This window comes from Lingula anatina, chromosome 2 (genome assembly GCF_051362555.1).
Source record: "Lingula anatina isolate TDL-2025a chromosome 2, LinAna3.0, whole genome shotgun sequence".
Classification (NCBI taxonomy): Eukaryota; Metazoa; Brachiopoda; class Lingulata; order Lingulida; family Lingulidae; genus Lingula; species Lingula anatina.
In genome coordinates this window covers 46,895,860-46,901,888 of record NC_141768.1, presented here as the reverse complement: position 1 = coordinate 46,901,888, position 6,029 = coordinate 46,895,860, and positions in this window count along the sequence as shown.

The following is a 6,029-nucleotide window of genomic DNA, read 5'->3' as shown; positions in this document are numbered from 1 at the left end:
TGAAGATGTCTTGATGTGGGCATTTATAGTAAAGTATTAAAATATATGAAATCTGATTTAGAACAATGACTGGAAGAGGGTAGTATATTGGATTGTTTTTACCTAAAAACTACAGTGAATGTCAACTCCACATTTTCCCATTTCAAAGCACTGGATATGTGTTCAACATCTATATTTAGATTAACATCTTGATTCAATGAATTCCGACCGACTATTCCTTCCTCGAAACATGTAACGTGTGCACAATATGTTGGTGTCATATTTGCACTTATATGCAAAGGGACAAATGGCTAATTCGCTCTCCCAGTTCTTATTTTCCTAATCGTACTGATTAATGTATTAATGGTAAAGTCCCCCAATAGAAGAATTAACCACAATGTACCAGTACACATTCCTAGGATAGAAACTCTTCAATAAAAATATCGTCAAAGGCAGGGCCCCAGTTATGCCTCTCCCAAAATGAAATCGTATGTTAATTACACTATGTACAAGTAAGTCAACACAGATCATGCCCTGCACGCAAACGCGCACATACAGTAAGAACTATTCCCAGAGCCTGCACTGCCGATATTGAACACTGAGTAAAATAACTTCACGTGATTTCGATCAGAATACCCGATTTTCATGTTTGTCTCCTTTGTGAAAATGACCTTCAAAAATAAAAATGCTGTATTTCTGGTACATTTCACCAAAACAGGGAAAAAACTAACAGTTACGATTCGAAAAATCTCAGCGCGGTCCTCTGCGAACTTGTTCCATCAACTATCTATAATCTACCCTACCCCCAACCCTCTCCCGAGGAAATGAAGGATCAAAATGTGTTTATCCATAAAATTAGTCTTACTATACCCTAAGTTCCGCCACGCCCTCACCACTCCAGACCCCTCTCGCCCACCCAGACACCCACGCCACATCAGGCTGTAATCCGATGCGCCATCCCCGAGTCCTGTTTACTGTGGAACCTGGCACCCAACCTTACACATCCGTAATACAAATACCTCACCACAGCAGATGGCCGCTTATTAAATTTTAATTGGACGTTTTCAAGTACATGTATATGATTTTCCTAGATTAAAACGCGCTTTTAAAACTAAACCTGACACTTTCTTCGTTTGTACGAAAGCATATTCGAAAACTTTTGGCTTTCTATCACTCGGTTTTTCCTTACAATCAGGGGAATTGATATTGTAAAACAACTTTTCTTCTCGCCATCAGCAATTTATGAATGTGACACCAATGAACACTCTAAAACATCGTGAACAAATGAAAGTTAAGAATTGTATCTACTAAAATGATTTGCGTTCTCTTCGGATGGAAAAATGTCCTAGTTAACTTTCTTTTAAATACACGTAAATCCAAGGCGAATCAAATTTGACTACGAGCGTCAGTAATTAACGTGTAGGTAGCTGAGAGTACTGAGACGCTGGTGCTTATTTTACGTCAAGCCCTTGTCAACTCTCCATCGCGTGCACTGTAGAAAAGAAACACATCTGTTCCTCTCATATTCTACTACCTCTATTTGCCGCGACCTCTTTCTTTCCAAAGTCCTCTTTCTTTTAAGTGGGAAAATCGGTTCATTGGCTCTTCCAATTATTTGTGCCTCGGCAGAGAGCGGGATGGCGTAAATTTAATCGAAGCGTTTGTTCGATGCGTGAGGCTTACGATGAGGTGGGGCGTCTCTTCGAACAAAAAATAAAACAGCTTGGGATAAACAAAGAAGGAAGTAGATCATAGTTGTTGTCTGCATTATATGTTATAAAAATGATTGCACTGGAGAGTTTTCTTGTGTACATTTTCCTTTAAAAACCTTTGCAATGAAGACAGGATAAACAAGTTTATAGTTGACAGAGGAATAAAAAAAGAAACCAAAAAGACCATGCTAACCAAATGGTATACAATAACTTTCAAAGGAACCCAGAATTTATCATTGCCGTCACCTTTTCCATTCATTCAAAAAGCTGTCTCGTTTCTAGTCCATTCTATTCGTCATGAAAAAAGTCTCGCCATTATGATGGTTTTCAATCACAATATCCGCTTCGTTTTTAAATATAAAAAAGTCCTTTAACTTCCATTGATTGAAATGAGGAAGTCTGCAGTATTTTTAGTCTCCCAATGGATTGAGGAGAGAATGTAGTCCAAGTTTACTAGTCTACTAAATGGATGATAACGTCATTTCTGTGCCAAAAAGAAATTGCACAATTGTGCACATTTATGCATTTATAAACATCTGACGGGGGCATACCTTCCGGGTATGCCCGTGAAACTCCGATTAATTCAGAACAAGAACAAGGCACTGTAGAAACCGACCACAATTTGCAACGGACAAGGCGGAGATTCTGTACCATTCTTTTTTTTACTGTACATATCGATGTATATCTCGCTGTAAAAGAGTGTAAAAATTAGTAAAAGAAATATCTGTGAATATCTAGTGAAAATTTTATCTCCATTACCCGGGTAGAGGGTACAAAATCTCCGTCTTGTCCGTTGCAAGATGTGGTCGGTTTCTACAGTGCCGTGTTCTTGTTCTGAATTAATCGGCATTTTTGACCTGTGAATGCGTTCTGAAGACAGTGCACTTAATAACAAACCACACAGATCAGTGTGAATAACAATTACCTGGTTAAGGCACTAATTTCTGGACAGATGTTTGCCTATTCATTTTTATTTTTGTAAAACTTATTCATCTTTCTGTGCATTGAGGATGTAAAGCGTATGCATTAGCCTTTCATTTGGTATTGCCATAAAAGCTGGCATTAAATAAGTATTGACTTTAACCCTGAAAAATGCCAGAATTGATAATTGCTAATGAAAGGTAAAAACGATCGACCCTATCGTTTTAGCATCAGGAATAGTTCGTAAAAAAAATCTATAAGTAATATATTATAAGATCTAGTCGTTGGAGACAAAACCATTTTAATTCGGAATGATTTTTTTCTTCTGTCTTTTCCTTTAATTTGATAATAAGTGCCTTTATTATTAATGTCTGGTATTTCATGTTTTCTTAACATATCAAATTGAATCTTCATTCCAGATTTTAAATTGTTATATACAAAAATGGAATACATATATCTAGAAGTAGGCTGACGCAACAGAAGCATTCGGTTATAAAATGTCTGCGGTCTTAATAGGTGCAATGTCTTCGGAACTCATTCAAATTTGAAATTTCAGGTTCTGAAGACTAAGTTGTTTTTCACTATCAGAGACCCATATGACTGGCCGGGTCTAAATGTTTATCATCGTTTATAAAGATACGGTTCAACTTAATTTGTCCTAGAAAAGAAGACCATATATTGATTTGCCACGTGAAAACTAAACAACCCATGTCTTGGATTTATAATTAGTAACAATAGCAATAAGGTGACCATGACTCTTGTTTGTATCGTCTCTAAAAACAATAAAGCGTCCCACTTCCGATCAAAGCATGAATGGACAATCGGACCTTTTTCCCGTGAGGATTTCCTCCGTAAGGTAAACTCAGAGTAGTAAGCTGATCATTTACTTTGACTTTCATTGCATGAGCACCTCGTGGTTAAGCCGCCTTATGCAAACGCAACCTATTAACGCCGTTCAATACAGCGCGGCCTGAGCTATTGTCCTTGGTGTTTGAATAACATGTACGTCAATGCGTTAAGTGCAAGAATAGAAACAGTAAGTAGTGTTGGCTTTCTGAAAGCATAAGTGTGTGTTTCCACGCCTGGTTGACTTCAGACAGGCTCATTTTACCACTCCCTGCAGGTGTATAAATGGTAATAATGACCAAATAAGGATGACTGAAATAAAATACTGCCCCGTGATTGGCGGAGAGGTCAGCAATGTTGGAGTTAAAAATAAACTGCTGATGTGTATATAGACCAACGCAGCTCCACGATTTCGTCAGTTTTACAAAACGCTAAGCAATTACGAAAACTTTAAAAGTTCGGCAGGTAAGGTATGTTGCCTTATACAAGTGAGCAGCCAGAGACAAGTTTGCTCTCAAGAAGAAGTAGAATTTCCCGTATAACAAATAATCTTATCAAAAACAAGGAAAAGGCAGTTCAGGATTCAAAAGTGGGTTTGGTCCTTACAAAAACAACGTATTGTAACTTTAATGAGGACAGAAAACACACTCAAATCAATGTGAGTAGAACTGTGGCAGAAAAGATGCATCGCTTATTGATAACCGACGAGCTGAATCTCGATGGAGACGTCGAGACGCTGTCCGTTCACAGTCTACCCGTTACCACGCCCGAAAAACTCCGAGCAGCTTCGCCAAGTAACTCCGATAGCGAGCTAGCGACTAACTATGGACAAAAATCTCGCCGCGCGTCTGAACAAATTCAGAGGATTGAATCTCATCGAAAACCATTTCCTCCGCTTCTTACGAGGACTCTTAGCAACAGTTTGCCCGATATTTCTGAGATCAGCAAAGATAAATTGAAACAGGAGCGCCCCGCAAGACGCAGCCTTGACGGAATCGATGTTAGTGTATTAAAGCAACGCGTGATCGCTACGTCACCTCTTATAAAACCTCCCTGGGTATCGCGACACTACAGCATTGTGCATCGCCCCAGAAAAATAGTGAGGACTTGCTGTAAAAATTGCTCCAACCCAGAAAGACAGGCCCAGGATGGCGTTCAACTGCCAGAAGGACTGAAAGTTTACAATACGTTGCCAATTTATTTCGAGAAAAAACAAGGGCCGAAATCTTCAAGCAGTCCTAAACTAAAAAAGAAACGGGACGACGGCCCCGCTAATCTTCATAAGTGGTGTGGAGTTTCTCAGAGCACTTTGAGAAAAATTCGAGGGATTGAGGAATAAAAAGAAATACTGTCATGAACGTTACACAAGTAATAATTAATTATCATACCATGAGATACATTTGTTGAACATTTTATTTCACTTACATAAAAATGGCTATTTGTTGATGACTATTTGAAATTTTGGCGGGTCGTAGTTCTCTGTTAAAAAATGATAAACTGTTATGTAGTTTTGAAATAACGTCCAAGCATAAATACTCATTGATATTGATACTGTGAATTTTAAGTATTCATTCATTTGTTACTATATTTTCAGAAATTCGCTTGCACAGCAACAATATGCGGTGCTAATTTACTTTTGTCGTAACATGCTGATAATTTCTTTTTAATGAACATTAATTTGTTGTGATATTTCTGTCAATTCGTCAGTACGACAGCAACATATGGTGCTCATTTATAAGTGTTGTTATTTGCGGTTGTTTAACATAAAGAAAGAAACAAAGAAATGTGTTTTTTGTTTTATTTAATGATACGTAAATGAATTGTTCTATTTTTAAGAATGAAGTTAAAAGGATGACAGCTCTTAATTTTGTGGGCAAGATGCAATTAAATAGATTTTCCTGGGGATTTTTTTTAGTTTGGTTTTTGTAAGTACAGATCTAGAAATCAGAATAGATGCGATAACTGCCATTTTGGAGGGAAAATGGAAAATATTATATTTTTACTGGTGTTGACAATGTGGTAGGCCTATTTTGAATCTCATCTGAAGAGTTGTTATCCCTTTAATTAAGGTAACGCCTACTTATTAGTGCTTCCTAGGCGCTGAAGTCGACGTCATCCACAAGAACCACGTTGTTCTCAGTAAATTACTAGTGACACACACATAATGGGTGACATTAATTCGGTGTTGATGATTACGTAGATTCCAAAGTTTCAATACAATTAAAAGCTAAAAATACCGCTTCGCTGACATTCTTTGTACTTTGCGGGTACAGAATTTATTGTACAAAAAACCAAGAAGTTGGGAAGAGATCTCTTTACAATTTCTTGAAAAAACAAAGCGTCAAGGAGGACATGAAATCTGAAACACTCTGAGCGCAGCGGAATGTCTGACCCTAGAGTCTAGGACCAATCGCTGCAGGATAGTTCTTTCACCCTACTAGACTGTATTATTATGTTCTATGACGCTGTTAATTTTTTGTACCTACTTGACTTCCTGACTTTGACAGGTTCTATTTTGGAACCCGTTTGTAAAAAAATAATAAATTGGCCTAAAAATTGTGGCAAATAAAA